Source organism: Lepidochelys kempii, chromosome 5 (assembly GCF_965140265.1).
Source record: "Lepidochelys kempii isolate rLepKem1 chromosome 5, rLepKem1.hap2, whole genome shotgun sequence".
Taxonomy (NCBI): Eukaryota; Metazoa; Chordata; order Testudines; family Cheloniidae; genus Lepidochelys; species Lepidochelys kempii.
Window position 1 is genome coordinate 106,244,258 of NC_133260.1, and position 19,644 is coordinate 106,263,901.

Sequence of the window (19,644 nt, forward strand, 5' to 3'; positions counted from 1 at the left end):
ACTGACTCACTGTGTGACCTTGGACAAGTCATTTAACTCCTCCTTGCCTCAGTTTCTCCATCTCAAAAATGCCTACCTCACATGTGTTGAGGAACTTAATTATTTAATGTTTATCAAGTGCTTTGAGATTCTTGGATGAAAGCCGCTATCACTGCAAAGAATTATTATTCAATTTAAAAAATGACATTTGGCTAATAAGTTATACATACAATATTATGCTCTTATTGATTTTTATAATTTTTTGGAAATGGCCATGATGTTATGGTTAAAAAAATCAGGGATTTATGGGACTATATACTATTATTAAATCCATCTTAATTACATTGTAAGCCACTGCAGTCCATAAGGTTGATACATACTTTTCTTTAAATGTCTAATTATGTATTTAATAAAAGTGCATAATACATGTTCACTTAGGTCAATAATACAGATTTTTTTTAAAAAAACCTGCCTAATGATTTACCCAAGAGACCAGAATTTTTAGGAGGAAATGAAACATGTTTTAATAAAAGTCAAGTTTTAAAAAAACTGCCTAATTATATATGTATCCAAAAGACCAGCTTGGGAGAATAGTTCCAGATAAATAATACAGTAACTGTAGAACCTTCCATGAAAGATTTACTTTAAGAAAACCACTAAGGAAATTAAATACCAGAAACTATGTTTAAATGCCATGAAGGATCTGACAAACTGAAAAAAAAACACTGCAAAATTCAAAGTTAACACTTTTAATACAAAGTCCTTACTTTACCGCCCCCCCCCCCCCCACACACACACTTTTCTTGCATAGGACCGTGAGCTAAGATATGTCTACCTTAACACAAAATGCCTTGATTTTATCAGTTTAAGTCAACTCTTTTCTGATATTTACATAGAGGTTTTTGGTATTTAATATTTATATATGGACACAATTCCCACATGCTCAGCAGTTTCCCCGCTATATAACAACTGAAGCATTCTCATGCTTTTCCTCTGCAAATGTTGGTTTTACTTTGCTTTGAGAGCATGATACTGTGAAATCTAAGTTTTCTGGGGCATTAAATTGGTGTGCTATTTCATAATGCTTCCTCCCTCTGGTACATAATTTTGTTGTCTGAATCAAGCAGTAGAAGCGGTCATGGTATTATAATGTAATAAGTTGGAACTATGCCGGCAAATACTTAGCTCAGACCAAGTTGGTAGAGAAAGAAAATTACTCAGAAATATCAAAGTACTCAAACTGACAGAAATTTAACAGGTCTACATTTATCAATCTCTGGTAATGCCAGTTAAGCATCAATATAGAGACAGCTCAAGTTCGTTAACTCAGGCAGGCTGACTTTGGGACTGCGGGGGGACAGAGACATGAAGAGAAGGGTCTGCTAGAGTGCAATAGTCCAGAAATGATGCTAGAGAGACATGTAAGTAACCCTTGTGGTCTCAGATCAAGTCTTTCAGTTTAGGGTCATCACCTTAAGTGTGCCTCGTCATAAAAATAACTCCTGGAAAATGTAAGATTTCAGCATCTTACTTTCTCAGTAAATTCAAAAAATAGGATCATTCATTGAAAATGGAAGCTTAGCATGTCCCATCAACTGAACAAGACAACGTTCCACCAGTTTGGACAAGGAGCTTTAAACTATAAATTCAAAGCTATTATTAGCGTGTGGCAGTACAGTCTAGAGAGCTGAACATGAGGCAGAGAGCCAGAAACACCAATTTTGACTTTGCTTTAGTCTTATTGTAGCACTGGGCTAATTACTTAACTGTTTCTGTGTCAGTCTTCTCATCTATAGAATTATCCTTCACACTTTATTTTAAGGTCCCATTTACAAGTAGTTTAGAGAGGGATAATAAATGGTTACTAGATGTTTTATTACACGGTTAATCAATTGTTATACAGTCCAACAGATTACTTACAACCTCTTCTACTTATCAATCTTCGGCACTTATGTGGCCCCAATTACTACAGTATTTGAGTGCCTTCCAATCCTCAGTATATTTATCCTTGCCACAACCCTGTGAGGAGGTTAGGCAGTAGTATCATCCTAATTTTACAGATTGGGCACAGGAGCTCAAGGAGACAACCTGAGTTAACTCTGATCAAGCTAATGCACTAAACGTGGAAGTATAGCCATGGTGGCGTGAGCCACCCCAACTATGTACCAAACTGAAATCACATACAAACTCTTGGTGGTTATCCCTCCCACCGCTCTGGCTACACTTCTATTTTTAGCACACTAGCTCAATCAGAACTTGGGCAGGTATGTCTCCTTGAGCTGGAAATTACACCTTCCAGCTTCAGTGTAAACACAGCTGAGTGAGTTGTTGAGGTCACACAGTAAGTCTATGATGGAGCAGGGAACTGAACCTGGCTAGGGCCCAGGCTAGTGCCCTAACCACTGGATCATCCTTCCACTTTACTTTTCTTCTACAGATACATTTGTAACTATCTATTATTTATTAACCATATTTACAAATGGAACATGAATGTTAAATGTGACCAACTACTCTATACCACAACACTTTCTTGGGGTTCTGTGAGCATCAGTTATCATACTGACAGAACTTCGCAAACATAAAGCCCTATGGGTCAGAGTGCGAACCCCTTACTCACATTGATGAGTACTTACTCATCCCAGTAATCTCATTCAGTCTATTACTGGTGAAGAACGGTTCACTGATGTGAACAATGGGTTCACAATCTGACCTTGTATCAGTGATCAGCAATATCAAAGTCATCCTAACTAATCTGGTTTATTACTCTGATTAAGTCATAAAATAGTAAAAGAACTCTCATCTCAAAATGTGACCATGTGACCAATAAGCTTCTAGTTATAATGTTTTAGCACATGCACATTAAACACACACACACAAATAGAATTAAAAACACATTCTGAAGGTATCTTACAAAATACTGAATGTCAGCATTCCTGGGATCTTTCCTGAATATTGTTTTTCTTTCAAATCTTCATGCACAGCCTACCAGTCAACTTGTATTTTTTTTTTATTTTACAAGCATTATTTGACACAAACAATACATATGAAAAGAAATCCTCATGTTTCCACCTTCAGAAAACAAACACACGCACGCGCACACCCCCCCTTTCCCCCAGCTTTGCAGGCAAGTGAGCACTGAACTGTTAACTTAAAAAAATATATAGTAAGCAAGCTTAAAATTGGCAGGTAGAACAGTCAGGCTGCTGCATAAGATTTTAGATTTCAATACTCAATAGTTGGTATTTCTGCTGCCAATTAAAAATGTCTTGGATATGTTCTGATTAAAAGAATACCACATGTGTACACGTTTTGTTATATATGGCACCTTTATACAGGCATAAATAAAGAAATTCACATACTTGAAGCAGCAGTGCCTCTAGATGATTAAACAATTCCCACTAAGATGACTAATTAAGGATGCTATCAGTTGTAACAGCTCCATTGCCTTACTCCATTAACTTGAATTCCAATTTTTAAAAGCTGTTGTTTTGATACTCCCAGCAGTGCTAAGGGGGGAGGGGGAATAGTGGGAGAGGGAAAGAGATTGTATTGATGCAATCTACTGTCATTGACCTTATCCAATTTCCACCAAACGTATCTATGGGTATGTCTACACTACAAAATTAGGTCGAATTTATAGAAGTCGGTTTTTTAGAAATCGGTTTTATATATTCGAGTGTGTGTGTCCCCACAGAAAATGCTCTAAGTGCATTAAGTGCATTAACTCGGCGGAGTGCTTCCACAGTACGGAGGCTAGCGTCGACTTCCAGAGTGTTGCACTGTGGGTAGCTATCCCACAGTTCCCGCAGTCTCCGCTGCCCATTGGAATTCTGGGTTGAGATCCCAATGCCTGATGGGGCTAAAACATTGTTGCGGGTGGTTCTGGGTACATGTCGTCAGGCCCCCCTTCCCTCCCTCCCTCCATGAAAGAAAGGGCAGACAATCGTTTTGTGCCTTTTTTCCTGGGTTACCCGTGCAGACGCCATACCACGGCAAGCATGGAGCCTGCTCAGGTAACCGTCACCGTATGTCTCCTGGGTGCTGGCAGACGTGGTATTGCATTGCTACATAGCAGCAGACGGTACAGTAGGACTGGTAGCCGTCATCGTCATGTCAGAGGTGGTCCTGGTCGCCTCTGTGAGGTCGAACAGGAGCGCCTGGGCAGACATGGGCACAGGGACTAAATTTGAAGTGACTTGATCAGGTCATTCTCTTTAGTCCTGCAGTCAGTCCTATTGAACTATCTTATGGTGAGCAGGCAGACGATACAGATTGCTAGCAGTCCTCTTGTACCATCTTCTGCCGAGCAGCCATGAGATGTGGATGGCATGCAGTCCTTCTGCACCATCTGCTGCCAGCCAAAAATGTCAAAGATAGATGGAGTGTATCAAAACAAGAAATAGACCAGATTTGTTTTGTACTCATTTGCAACCCGCCCAGGGGACTCATTCCTCTAGGTCACACTGCAGTCACTCACAGAGAAGGTGCAGCGAGGTAAATCTAGCCATGTATCAATCAGAGGCCAGACCAACCTGCTTGTTCCAATAAGAACAATAACTTAGGTGCACCATTTCTTATTGGAACCCTCCGTGAAGTCCTGCCTGAAATACTCCTTGATGTAAAGCCACCCCCTTTGTTGATTTTTAACTCCCTGTAAGCCAACCCTGTAAGCCATGTCGTCAGTCGCCCCTCCCTGCATCAGAGCAACGGCAGACAATCGTGCATCTGAGTTGAGAGTGCTGTCCAGAGCAGTCACAATGGAGCACTCTGGGATAGCTCCCGGAGGCCAATACCGTCGAATTGTGTCCGCAGTACCCCAAATTCGACCTGGCAAGGCCGATTTAAGTGCTAATCCACTTGTCAGGAGTGGAGTAAGGAAATCGATTTTAAGAGCCCTTTATGTCGAAATAAAGGGCTTCATCGTGTGGACGGGTGCAGGTTTGCATCGATTTAACGCTGCTAAATTCAACCTAAAGTCCTATGTAGACCAGGGCTTACTTTACAAAAGGACTGCTTTAGTCAGTTCCATTGCACACAATTTAATGCCAGTTAGTTTTTTCAAACATTTTGGGGTCCCCCTCCCAGATATTTATTATCTATATTCTATAAGACTCACAGTTTCCTCTACTAAGAATGCAGTGCACAAATGTATTGGAAAAATCTAGCTGAGTTTCAATAGGGGGAAACTTCTAACCACCTATCCGCAACCAGTATTGTAATTTTCCATCCCAAACTTTTGGCATTTGGAGGTTCTGTAATTGTTTCTTTAATAGGCCCGTGTAGAATGAGATTTAAAAGCACCACGTCAAATATAATCACATCTAAATTTTTTGGAAATATGGAACTTTCCTAAACTCAGGGTTAAAAAAACCCCAAAAAACAAAACAATGGTTTTCAAAGACTTACAGCTACTGGATACAAAATGGAGTGAAAATATTTGAGCATAGGGGACTAATTCTGGGCTACAATTCAAGCTAACAGTTCACCTTTTTGGTGGGGGAGGAAGTGGACTATAATGTGCCTTTTGTGGCACAAAGGAGAGATGGAATTCTTCTTTTGTAAGTAAGTGCACCATACTGTAAAAATAATAGCTCAAATCCAAAATATGCGTGTGTGTAGAAACACCATAGGCTTCTTTTGAATTTAAGTGTTGTTCCATAGCACAGGGAACAATGAAACTAAAATGAGCTCATTTCTAGGGCCATTCGCATTGTCTGCCAGGTGTTAAGCTCATTACCGGATACAGGCCTCAGTATCATTTGCAGGAATAGCCGTTACTTCATTACTAATTCTCTCATTTCCCTTCCATAGCATCAATTAAAAAGTGGGCATTCAGGGTTAAAGACCCAAGTAGTTCAGCCATAACCACAAAGATTCTTAGCCTACGTGCTGGAAGCTCTGACATAGCCTGGAAAAGTTAAAACTTGGATTAATCTCTTAAAATCCCTTCAGAGGTTGGGAGGAAAAGGGCAGGGGGATTCAATTTTACCAAGCGTTTACGAGGAGGCAGAAAGCGAGATGGGAGGAGGGGAGTGGAAATCCACCCAGGTGCTGAAAATTTTGATTATTAAATTATATATAAATTGTGGTGGAAAAATTCCCTTTTTCCCTGTACTGTAACTGTGAAGGTATCACTCTACAGAGATTTGTTTAATAAAATTCATTTCATTGCCATCTAATACATTGCACAAAGCCCCTCAGTTGACAGTCATTCTGTCCTCAAACAGGAGATACCTGTGATTCAAAAACCAGCCAATCAAGACTCCATGTCAAAGCCACTTCTTTGCTGAAAACAAATCGATAGGTGTTTTTGCTAAAACTGGGCTATTCACAATAAACCCTCTGTAACTAGATTAACTAAATTTGCCTTTAAGATTAACAAACTACATACATAGCAAAGGGGAAAAAAAGAGTTGCTTGAGAGACAATGAAGCCTATAATTTTCTGTTACATTTTCTATCACAGAAGGCAACTGTCTAAATGTTTGTGGGAAATACGTTTTGTATTTGCTATTTTTTCTTCATAAACAAAAGAAAAAAAAGGAAGAATGTCTCAGCAAAAATGTCTAAAATTATACACCCTGGATAAGAATCAATTACCTAGAGGCTGATTCCATAAGTTCACTTCCATTTCTGTGGCATATGCTCAAAATGTATTGGTAATATTTAAAAAAAGCTTGATACTTTCAGAAAATTGTTTTCTTCATGGTTCTTTCTGTTCATCGTATCCTCTATTTGCTGTGTGCAAATGGTTAACTCATGCCCTGCAGGGACAACTTAAACAGAAATTGATATTTTTTCAAGAAAAAAAATCCCGAAAGTATGACTATTCATTTTTTTTTATTTTTAAATTAACAATCTCGAGTGAAATGCAGTCATATTTGGGTAGCTCTCTGGTCATTGATGAGAGATTTATTTGAATAAATGAAGTATTTAAAGTGAATTTGCATCATTATTCATAATACTGCATCACAGGAATTCCTCTATGGTAATTTTATGTGTATTAGAACTTTAAAAATAATTCCCATATCCACAAATAACTGGAACTGAAGAAATCTTGCTTCAGTTTAAATTCTATTTTGTGGCAAATAATTGGGATGCTTACTCTCCTGGTCTGAACACCAGGACCCACGAAGATTGATGGCTTGACCGGACAGTGGCAAAGGAGGAACTGATGGCATGGTAAGACACCAAGGCAAAGATTTAATTTAGGCTCCTAAATGCCTATGTAGACATCTAAAGAAATAAGCTGATTTTCAAAAATGCTGAGCACCTAGAAGATGGAAGATTCTGGGTGCTCAGAAATTGTGAAATCAGGCTACTTATTTAGATGCTTAAAAGGCAACGTCCATTTTCGAAAGTTTTGGCCTGGGACCCAACCATCAGCTAGTGTCATTCAGGACTGACAGATCTACAAAGGAGCCCTCAGTTGTAAGCAACAACATCCCTGTGTAGACAGGCCAGCCACAGACGAGACATAAGAACCTTCTGGGAGAGAGAGCACCTGTCTAGGATTACCAGCTGCTGCATCTTGTGGGGACAGGTTCTAGAGTTACAATGGTTTTGGAGTTACAACAAGAAGAAGAGTACATATGTCCTGGACACTTCCTTCCCCACTTCCCATGATGTGTTTCTATGTATAGGCCAATATGAATGGGCCCCTGAATATATTATTAATGCAAGTAGGAGACACTATGCGCTGCCCTATCCTCCCTGTCTTCTGTTCGTAACAAAATTAATATATAATAAGAATGTCCAAATTATCTGCCATGGAACTTCTGAACAACATTTAAAATATATGGAATTTCACAATGGTGACAATATTGCAGTTGAAATGGTTTTCACACAAGCTGATCTTCGATATAAACATTTGTCCAATGTGCAGTTTTGTCTCCTAGCCCTCGTACAAAGCCACACGGCGTGTTGGTTCACTTTATTCGTACGGTGCTAATCTCTCTATTATCTGGGCACCTGTGTTCAGTACAAAATATATTTATGTATTTCAGTGTCAAGTCTCTGTGTGTTAATTCAAGGAGCTCTTATATAACCTGTGGGAATAGCCTGGGGAAGATAAGGCTCTCCAGCTGACCATACAAATAGCCCTAGGGCAAAGACAGGCCCAATTTCTGCTTTCTTGATCTCTACTTCAGTCTGCCCATATGCCCACCAGTTTTCTGAAACAAGCTGGATGTTCATTGAATGACCTGCCATCATATAGGTAATTAAAACTATTAATTGTATACGCCATGTTGTTGACATATTGACCCCAACTTTATTGGACCAACTTCTGTTGGTGAGAGAGACACACTTTTGAGAAAAAATATAAAAAATTTAAAATAACAGAAAAATGATAAAAGACAAAAACACCATGTCACCTGTGGGTGAACACTTTTCACACAGCCATCACTCTGATTTCACAGCGCTCATCCTCAAAGGAAACTGCACTATACCTTCAAAGACAAGCCTGGGAGCTCACTGAGCCCTGGTCTACACTAGGACTTTAGGTCGAATTTAGCAACGTTAAATCGATTTAAACCTGCACCCGTCCACACAGTGAAGCCCTTTATTTCGACTTAAAGGGCTCTTAAAATCGATTTCCTTACTCCACCCCTGACAAGTGGATTAGCGCTTAAATCGACGTTCCCAGCTCGAATTTGGGGTACTGTGGACACAATTCGATGGTATTGGCCTCCGGGAGCTATCCCAGAGTGCTCCATTCTGACCGCTCTGGACAGCACTCTCAACTCAGATGCACTGGCCAGGTAGACAGGAAAAGAACCGCAAACTTTTGAATCTCATTTCCTGTTTGGCCAGCGTGGCAAGCTGCAGGTGACCATGCAGAGCTCATCAGCACAGGTGACCATGATGGAGTCCCAGAATCGCAAAAGAGCTCCAGCATGGACCGAACGGGAGGTACGGGATCTGATCGCTGTTTGGGGAGAGGAATCCGTGCTATCAGAACTCCGTTCCAGTTTTCGAAATGCCAAAACCTTTGTCAAAATTTCCCAGGGCATGAAGGACAGAGGCCATAACAGGGACCCGAAGCAGTGCCGCGTGAAATTGAAGGAGCTGAGGCAACCCTACCAGAAAACCAGAGAGGCGAACAGCCGCTCTGGGTCAGAGCCCCAAACATGCCGCTTCTATGATGAGCTGCATGCCATTTTAGGGGGTTCAGCCACCACTACCCCAGCCGTGTTGTTTGACTCCTTCAATGGAGATGGAGGCAATACGGAAGCAGGTTTTGGGGATGAAGAAGATGATGATGATGAGGAGGTTGTAGATAGCTCACAGCAAGCAAGCGGAGAAACCGGTTTTCCCGACAGCCAGGAACTGTTTCTCACCCTAGACCTGGAGCCAGTACCCCCCGAACCCACCCAAGGCTGCCTCCTGGACCCAGCAGGCGGAGAAGGGACCTCTGGTGAGTGTACCTTTTAAAATGCTATACATGGTTTAAAAGCAAGCATGTGAAAGGATTACTTTGCCCTGGCATTTGCGGTTCTCCTAGATGTAGTCCTAAAGCCTTTGAAAAAGGTTTCTGGGGAGGGCAGCCTTATTTCGTCCTTCATGGTAGGACACTTTATCACTCCAGGCCAGTAACACATACTCGGGAATCACTGTAGAACAAAGCATTGCAGTGTATGTTTGCTGGCATTCAACCAAAATCCGTTCTTTCTCTCTCTGTGTTATCCTCAGGAGAGTGAGATATAATTCATGGTCACCTGGTTGAAATAGGGTGCTTTTCTTCAGGGACACTCAGTATAGCCCATTCCTGCTGGGCTGTTTGCCTGTGGCTGAACAGAAATGTTCCCCGCTGTTAGCCACAGGGAGGGGGGAAGGTTGAGGGGGTAGTCACGCGGTGGGAGGAGGCAAAATGCGACCTTGTAACGAAAGCACATGTGCTATGTATGTAATGTTAACAGCAAGGTTTACCCTGAAAGAGTGTAGCGACTGTTTTATAAAATGTGTCTTTTTAAATACCGCTGTCCCTTTTTTTTTCTCCACCAGCTGGATGTGTTTCAATGATCACAGGATCTTCTCCTTCCCAGAGGCTAGTGAAGCTTAGAAAGAAAAAAAACGCACTCAAGATGAAATGTTCTCCGAGCTAATGCTGTCCTCCCACACTGACAGAGCACAGACGAATGCGTGGAGGCAAATAATGTCAGAGTGCAGGAAAGCACAAAATGACCGGGAGGAGAGGTGGAGGGCTGAAGAGAGTAAGTGGCGGGCTGAAGAGAGTAAGTGGCGGGCTGAAGACAGGGCTGAAGCTCAAATGTGGCGGCAGCGTGATGAGAGGAGGCAGGATTCAATGCTGAGGCTGCTGCAGGACCAAACCAGAATGCTCCAGTGTATGGTTGAGCTGCAGCAAAGGCAGCTGGAGCACAGACTGCCACTGCTGCCCCTCTGTAACCAACCGCCCTCCTCCCCAAGTTCCATAGCCTCCACACCCAGACGCCCAAGAACGCAGTTGGGGGGCCTCCGGCCAACCAGCCACTCCACAACAGAGGATTGCCCAAAAAAAAGAAGGCTGTCATTCAATAAATTTTAAAGTTGTAAACTTTTAAAGTGCTGTGCTTAAAGTGCTGTGTGGCATTTTCCTTCCCTCCTCCACCACCCCTCCTGGGATACCTTGGTAGTCATCTCCCTATTTGTGTGATGAATGAATAACGAATGCATGACTGTGAAGCAGCAATGACTTTATTGCCTCTGCAAGCGGTGATTAAAGGGAGGAGGGGAGGGTGGTTAGCTTACAGGGAAGTAGAGTGAACCAAGGGGCGGGGGGTTTCATCAAGGAGAAACAAACAGAACTTTCACACTGTAGCCTGGCCAGTCATGAAACTGGTTTTCAAAGCTTCTCTGATGCGTACCGCGCCCTCCTGAGCTCTTCTAACCGCCCTGGTGTCTGGCTGCGCGTAACCAGCAGCCAGGCGATTTGCCTCAATCTCCCACCCCGCCATAAACGTCTCCCCCTTACTCTCACAGATATTGTGGAGCACACAGCAAGCAGTAATAACAGTGGGAATATTGGTTTCGCTGAGGTCTAAGCGAGTCAGTAAACTGCGCCAGCGCACCTTTAAACGTCCAAATGCACATTCTACCACCATTCTGCACTTGCTCAGCCTGTAGTTGAACAGCTCCTGACCACTGTCCAGGCTGCCTGTGTACGGCTTCATGAGCCATGGCATTAAGGGGTAGGCTGGGTCCCCAAGGATACATATAGGCATTTCAACATCCCCAACAGTTATTTTCTGGTCTGGGAAGAAAGTCCCTTCCTGCAGCTTTTGAAACAGACCAGAGTTCCTGAAGATGCGAGCGTCATGCACCTTTCCCGGCCATCCCACGTTGATGCTGGTGAAACGTCCCTTGTGATCCACCAGAGCTTGCAGCACTATCGAAAAGTACCCCTTGCGGTTTATGTACTCGCCGGCTTGGTGCTCTGGTGCCAAGATAGGGATATGGGTTCTGTCTATAGCCCCACCACAGTTAGGGAATCCCATTGCAGCAAAGCCATCCACTATGACCTGCACATTTCCCAGGGTCACTACCCTTGATATCAGCAGATCTTTGATTGCGTGAGCTACTTGCATCACAGCAGCCCCCACAGTAGATTTGCCCACTCCAAATTGATTCCCAACTGACCGGTAGCTGTCTGGCGTTGCAAGCTTCCACAGGGCTATCGCCACTCGCTTCTCAACTGTGAGGGCTGCTCTCATCCTGGTATTCATGCGCTTCAGGGCAGGGGAAAGCAAGTCACAAAGTTCCATGAAAGTGCCCTTACGCATGCGAAAGTTTCGCAGCCACTGGGAATCGTCCCAGACCTGCAACACTATGCGGTCCCACCAGTCTGTGCTTGTTTCCCGAGCCCAGAATCGGCGTTCCACAGCATGAACCTGCCCCATTAGCACCATGATGCATGTATTGGCAGGGCCCATGCTTTCAGAGAAATCTGTGTCCATGTCCTGATCACTCACGGGACCGCGCTGACGTCGCCTCCTCGCCCGGTATCGCGTTGCCATGTTCTGGTGCTGCATATACTGCTGGATAATGCGTGTGGTGGTTGATGTGCTCCTAATTGCCAAAATGAGCTCAGCGGCCTCCATGCTTGCCTTGGTATGGCGTCCACACAGAAAGAAGGCGCGGAACGATTGTCTGCCGTTGCTCTGACGGAGGGAGGGGCGACTGACGACACGGCTTACAGGGTTGGCTTCAGGGAGCTAAAATCAACAAAGGGTGTGCCTGTACATCAAGGAGTATTTCAGGCAGGACTGCACGGAGGGTTCCAATAAGAAATGGTGCACCAAAGTTATCCTTGTTATTGGAACAAGGAGGTTAGCCTGGCCTCTGATTGATACATGGCTAGATTAACCTCGCTGCGCCTTCTCTGTGACTGACTGCAGTGTGATCTAGACAGGGGAGGAGGAAAATGAGTACAAAACAAATCTGGTCTATTTCTTGTTCTGACCCACTCCATCTATCCTTTACATCTTTGGCTGGCAGCAGACAAAAAAAGCGCGAAATGATTGTCTGCCCTTGCTTTCACGGGGGGAGGGAGGGTGGGAACGGGGTCCTGACGATATGTACCCAGAACCACCCGCGACAATGTTTTAGCCCCATCAGGCATTGGGTTATCAACCCAGAATTCCAATGGGCAGCGGAGACTGCGGGAACTGTGGGATAGCTACCCACAGTGCAACGCTCCAGAAGTCGACGCTTGCCTCGGTACTGTGGAAGCGCTCCGCCGAGTTAATGAACTTAATGCACTTAGAGCATTTTCTGTGGGGACACACACACTCGAATATATAAAACCGATTTCAAAAAAACCGACTTCTATAAATTCGACCTAATTTCGTAGTGTAGACATACCCTCAGGGACTAACAGAGACACTTGATTTTGGCTTATTGTAACAATCTGCAATCCATTTAACACCATCCCCAAACTTTTCCCTCCACTTGTCCTCTCTATGGAGAGGTGTTAATGGCCCGCTTCACCCTGAATGGTCCCCTGAAATATGCGTTAACTTACTTTTGCTGAACAATCTGTTCTACCTTGTATTTAGCTGTGACAGTCTGAGTACATTTCCCAGACCTGAAGAGCAGCTCTGTGTAACTCGAAAGCTTCTCTCTCTCCCCACTTTGTCTCTCTTATTAATTGCGCAGTCATTCATAGATGTTAATCTGTGCATTTTGGGCCTGATCCAATACCCACTGAAATTAATGGAAAGATTCCCAAAGGAAAGGCTATAAATCTCCTTTGTACCACCATGAAAGTAATGTGACAATTACACAGTGAGTAAAATTAGTTTTTGGTTACTGTATGTGCTTTTTGCTCTTTTTATGCTGCTTTTATCAGAGTCACACAAAAATAGTGAAATAGAACATTTGAGGTCTACATTTCTAGAAGTTGTTTAAGGTCCATGTGCATTATTCCAACTAAAGCCAGTGGGAGTCCCATGATACGAAACCTTACACAGCAAGGGTTGCCACCCATCCGAGTTTTACCTGGACAGTCCAGTTTTTGGCTTATGTGTCTGGGTGCTATTTAGGGTTACCAGGTGCCCAGTTTTTGATTGGAAAGTCCAGTCAGATGTACTGACTGGACACCAAAATTCTGGTTACCATGGGCAAGGGGAGGCACTGGGTCATTAACCTATGCCAACCCCCCACTCAAGCCCACCTCCTACCTGCAGGGAGGCTCCTTGTCAGACTGCAGCAACTCCCATCCCAGCCCCAGAGCAGAAGGAGCTCAACTGGGGGATGGAGGAGACAGATGGAGACAATCCAGTGAGGAGCGGGGAAGAGGAGTGAGCGATGGAGCAGAGCCTTGGGGAGACGAGGTGGGACATGGGGCGGGGCTTCAGGAGTCCAGTTACCAGCTATTAGAAAGGCGGCAACCCTACATACAATTAGTTGAAAACTTAGAGATTTGTGACAAAATTCACCAAGCAATGATGCAGGAGTGGGGGAAGGGGAGGGTCAAAGTATTAACAGTTTATTCTATCAGGCTTTTGGTTTGTTCTTTTTCTACTGTATTTAGTAAGATTCACATAGAAACCTCCTCCCCCTGCCCCATGCCATTATTCTAACCCTATAATATATACATTTGTTTTCTACTACTAACTCTATAGACTGTTACTTCAGATTTATTTGTATTGACATTGATTTTGGGAGAAAGAATTAATTATCCCCAACCCCAAAACCAGAGGATGTAAGTAAGTACTAAATTCTGCAGCCCAAGGAAATTTACTGTAGATAATGTTTCTACAGACGATGTTCCTTCTTCCCCAACTTATTAAAAAGGTAATTTGGGATTAACAAAAGTAAAATAAATGGTTTGTACTGACTTTTCTTTTAATATAAAGGCCACAACTTAGAGAAATATGATATACAATTTTTAAAATACACCCTAATTGCCTTTTTCTCTCCCCTCCCACAGACATCACACAATAGTCTGACTTGGCTTCATATCTGATGGACACATTGGCATATCCAAACAGGGGATTTAATTTGTCTCTATACCACCCTCTCCAAAAAGTATAAACATTTCTAATGTGCCACCCATAATATCTCTGCTAAAGGGCCGGGGATGGGGAGAGAGAGTGTCCAAATTTCATGTTATACGATCTGTTTTTCTTTCCCAAAGTCTGGCTGCACTCACTGGTACCAAAAAGAGGTAAAAAAGATGGTGAAGGTTTCCTTTGAAAGATGCTCCCTCCAATAAAATATTCCTTCCCTTCCACTTCATTCTTCTCAAGTTAGCTCCCACTTTATCAAAGATCTATGACTGGAGAGGAGCGATCAGAATATCCTTAATGATATAGATGAGGATCTAGTTTGACAAGACATTTTAACATCTAAATCAAAGTCTCTGTGCTTAACAATCATAACCTGGAACAATCAGATCAGAGCCGTATAAAATCTCTATGATATTGCTAGAAATGAAGTAACTGGGTCAGATGTAATAAAAATCAATGTGCACCTCTGCCCACGACTTGATCCAAATGTAGCTCTTTTGTAGACTGAAATTCCAGTAACTGCCCCTCATCCCTGTTACTTTTAAATTTTAATTCCATAAAACTATCCTGTGCCCAATCAGAGCTGCTAATGTAGACCCCCTGTGCCTGTGTGAAGCCACATGGTCCCATAGCCCCATACAAACACAAGGGTCTCCATCAGCAGATTCAACTGCAGAATCAGAGCCTTACAAGGATGTGGTTCTCATTAGCTACTTAGAGACAACCTCCGTGATACGATACCCATGGAGTTGCAATCAGCTAAGGTACTCAAGCGGACATCTCCACCAGCTCCCCAACTTGTTTTAACAGCAAAAGGCTCTCAGCTCTGCAACATATGTCTTCCTTTGTTCTGACAGAGAGCACTAAAAGCCCTATCTACACTTCCACGTGTTTCCCTGAGGAAATGAGCTGGCTGGGATACAAATGGGCAGATGTTAGGAGTAACGGATGAGGTGTGCTGTTGGACATATGAAGTGGTCTGAGAGAATGTTACAGGAGGTAGGTCAGGAGTGTTATGGAACTGATCCATCTGAAATCGTGCACACTTCATATAGCACCTAGGACCATGGAAAATATTGGTTATATTGAAATAAATAAATAGCACATCATTTCCTGATTTTGGCTGGGACCAGGAGTAGAAAAGCTGAAAGAGTGTAAGGAACAGCCATGAAATTTAATTTTAAGAATATGTAATTCTGTTGATTTTAGAGGAACAAAAACACATCATTTTTCACTTATGGGCATTTACCTTGTCCTTTAAAGGCCAGCAAGTGAGTAAAGCTAAAGTTCACATCTAAAAAAAAATCTGTGTATCCAATATGGGCCTTACTTTTCCCTTTTCATGGATTTTGAACCTGACACTTTGAGAGAAACTAGGAAGTATGAAATAAAGGACATTTATTCCCAATATAGAATGCGTAGACTGTCGGTCCTTCATCAGTTGAGACTGAGCTGATCACAACACGTCTTCCAATCGTCTCTCGCTCTGGCCATCCTTCGCCATGCTTGTCCATATCTCCTTGTTAGGAAATCATCCCACCTCTTTGGAGGCCGACCGTGTGGCCGTTTCTGTTCTCGCGGATATCACTCAGATGTAGCTGCGGCCCATCTGTTGTTGCTGAGTTGGGCCACATGTCCCGCCCACCGCATTTTGCTGAGCCTGTTTTCAACAACAACATCTCGCACTCCAGACTGCTGCCTAATTATTTAATTGGGGATGTGATCACCGGGGATGTGATCGAGGAGCGAAATGCCCCAAAATGTTTGTTCCATCGCCCTGTGTGTGACAGACAGTTGATGTTCTTCAATCTTTGTCAGCGACCATGTTTTGCTGCTATATAACATCGCTGGATGCACGATCAAGTTAAAAAGATTTGCATGAGTTGTTTTGCTGATCTTTCCTTGGAGGATGTCCTTGTCGTCATTGAATGAGCACCATCCAGCGTTTTTCCTGCATGACAGTTGACTTTCTGATTGTGGCGCATGTTCACTTCCTGGCCCAAATAAACATAAGATATTTATCAACCTCTTGGATCTGCTCTCCTCCAAGAGTTATTTGGGTTCTTGGCAGAACAAGTGATCTCATGTATTTTGTTTTCGATCGGTTCATTTTTAATCTGACTTGACTACTTTTCGCGTTCAGTTCTTTAAGCATGCTCTCAAGCTGGGCTGTATTTTCGGCTATCAGCACTATATCATCTGTGAACCTGAGATGGTTTAGCTGCTTGCCATTGATATTAATCCCACCTTTCAAGGCTGCTTGTCAAAAACCAATTCAAGACAGGCTGTGAATAATTTTGGTGAAACTGTATCTCTTTGTTTCACACCTCTCTTGATGGGGATTCGGAGGGGAGTATTGAACAGCGATGTGTCAATGCTGCAGCCAAAGTTCGCTTCCTTTAGTAATGTGAGAAAGAGGTGGTTAGGGACTATTTAGAAAAGCTGGACGTGCACAAGTCCATGGGGCCGGACAAGTTGCATCTGAGAGTACTAAAGGAACTGTGATTGCAGAGCCATTGGCCATTATCTTTGAAAACTCGTGGCGAACGGGAGAAGTCCCGGATGATTGGAAAAAGGCTAATGTAGTGCCCATCTTTAAAAAAGGGAAGAAGGAGGATCCTGGGAACTACAGGCCAGTCAGCCTCACTTCAGTCCCTGGAAAAATCATGGAGCAGGTCCTCAAAGAATCAATCCTGAAGCACTTACATGAGAGGAAAGTGATCAGGAACAGTCAGCATTGATTCACCAAGGGAAGGTCATGCCTGAGTAATCTAATCGCCTTCTATGATGAGATTACAGGTTCTGTGGATGAAGGGAAAGCAGTGGATGTATTGTATCTTGACTTTAGCAAAGCTTTTGACACGGTCTCCCACAGTATTCTTGTCAGCAAGTTAAGGAAGTATGGGCTGGATGAATGCACTATAAGGTGGGTAGAAAGTTGGCTAGATTGTCGGGCTCAATGGATAGTGATCAATGGCTCCATGTCTAGTTGGCAGCCGGTGTCAAGTGGAGTGCCCCAGGGGTCGGTCCTGGGGCCGCTTTTGTTCAATATCTTCATAAATGATCTGGAGGATGGTGTGGATTGCACTCTCAGCAAATTTGCGGATGATACGAAACTGGGAGGAGTGGTAGATACGCTGGAGGGCAAGGATAGGATACAGAGGGACCTAGACAAATTGGAGGATTGGGCCAAAAGAAATCGGATGAGGTTCAATAAGGATAAGTGCAGGGTCCTGCACTTAGGACGGAAGAACCCAATGCACAGCTACAGACTAGGGACCGAATGGCTAGGCAGCAGTTCTACAGAAAAGGACCTAGGGGTGACAGTGGACGAGAAGCTGGATATGAGTCAGCAGTGTGCCCTTGTTGCCAAGAAGGCCAATGGCATTTTGGGATGTATAAGTAGGGGCATAACGAGCAGATCGAGGGACGTGATCTTCCCCCTCTATTCAACACTGGTGAGGCCTCATCTGGAGTACTGTGTCCAGTTTTGGGCCCCACACTACAAGAAGGATGTGGATAAATTGGAGAGAGTCCAGCTAAGGGCAACAAAAATGATTAGGGGTCTGGAACACATGACTTATGAGGAGAGGCTGAGGGAACTGGGATTGTTTAATCTACGGAAGAGAAGAATGAGGGGGGATTTGATAGCTGCTTTCAACTACCTGAGAGGTGGTTCCAGAGAGGATGGTTCTAGACTATTCTCAGTGGTGGAAGAGGACAGGACAAGGAGTAATGGTCTCAAGTTGCAGTGGGGGAGGTTTAGGTTGGATATTAGGAAAAACTTTTCACTAGGAGGGTGGTGAAACACTGGAATGCGTTGCCTAGGGAGGTGGTGGAATCTCCTTCCTTAGAAGTTTTTAAGGTCAGGCTTGACAAAGCCCTGGATGGGATGATTTAATTGGGGATGGGTCCTGCTTTTGAGCAGGGGGTTGGACTAGATGACCTCCTGAGGTCCCTTCCAACCCTGATATTCTATGATTCTATGATTCTATTATATATTTCGTGCTGATGTCCTGTTCTGAAAGAGCTTCAAGAACGGCATTAGTCTCTACGCTGTCTAACGCCTTCTCATAGTCCACGAAGGCAATGCACAAAGGGAACCTGTTTTCCCTTGAATGCTCTAGTAGTTGGTTTAGAGTGAAGATGTGGTCTATCGTGCTGTAATTTCTTCGAAAGCTGGCTGGCTCTCTAGGTTACTGTTCATCCAGTTTTCACAACAGTTGATTTGTTATTACTTTAGTGAACAACTTATAGATATGCAAAAGCAGACAGATTGGGGGATAGTTCTTTAGATTTTCTTGATCACCTTTCTTATGCAGCAAACTGGTATTGGATTCTTTCCAACTGGATGGTATCTTCTGGATTTCCAGGTAGCAGCTGCACCTTTGGGCAAGAGCTTTCCAAAGTTCCTGACCTCCCGCCTTAAGCACTTCTGCCCGTCAGATCATCCTTGCCTGGAGCCTTCCCCTCTTTCATTTGATGGACTGCGTGATGGACTTCGCTGATGAAAACCGGGAGTATGTGTTCATCGGTTTGTTGAAGTGATGGCATTGCGATGTCTATATGGGATGCAAACAGATGGGTATAGAAATCCCTGAAGATTGCCTCCATCTCTGTTTGATCGGTTATTGATTCTCCATCCCTATTCTTCAAAGCTGATCATGATGATCTATACAACACCAATTCCCGTTTGCATTTTTTGAGACTTTTATGATCTTCAGCAGCCTTTAGAAGCTTTTCAGTTCGAAATTTCTCGAAGTCTTCCTTCAACTTCATTCATATGAACTTGCAGAGAAGGGAGTACTCAAGCCTGTCGCTGCCACTTCTTTTCATTTTCCTCCTCTTCTCCAATAAAGTCTTTGTATTCGCTGAGATTCTTTCGCTAGCTCTTGGTCTTTCACACTCAGCTGATTTCACACACCGCTTCAGTCTCTTACTGAAGTTCTCATAATCATCATCGCAGTCGTCCAGGAAGCTCCAATCTTCCCTAGAAATGTTTTCCTTCAGGATTGCCTCATCGAAAGCTATTGGTTGGTGCCTTCTGTTCGCCATACACAGCGCCTTTTTCTCCACCTTCACAGTGAATGTGAGTCTGGCTCTCAGTATGTGATGATCGCTACCGAGATTGAATGATGGCACTACTGAAATATCGT

General features: G+C 43.4%; 1 protein-coding gene across 40 annotated transcripts in view; it reads right to left on the bottom strand.

Moving 5' to 3' along the window:
* The window catches only part of PTPRD (protein tyrosine phosphatase receptor type D), a 1,705,510-nt gene that overhangs the window by 585,716 nt on the left and 1,100,150 nt on the right, over positions 1–19,644 (bottom strand). The window lies entirely within an intron of this gene.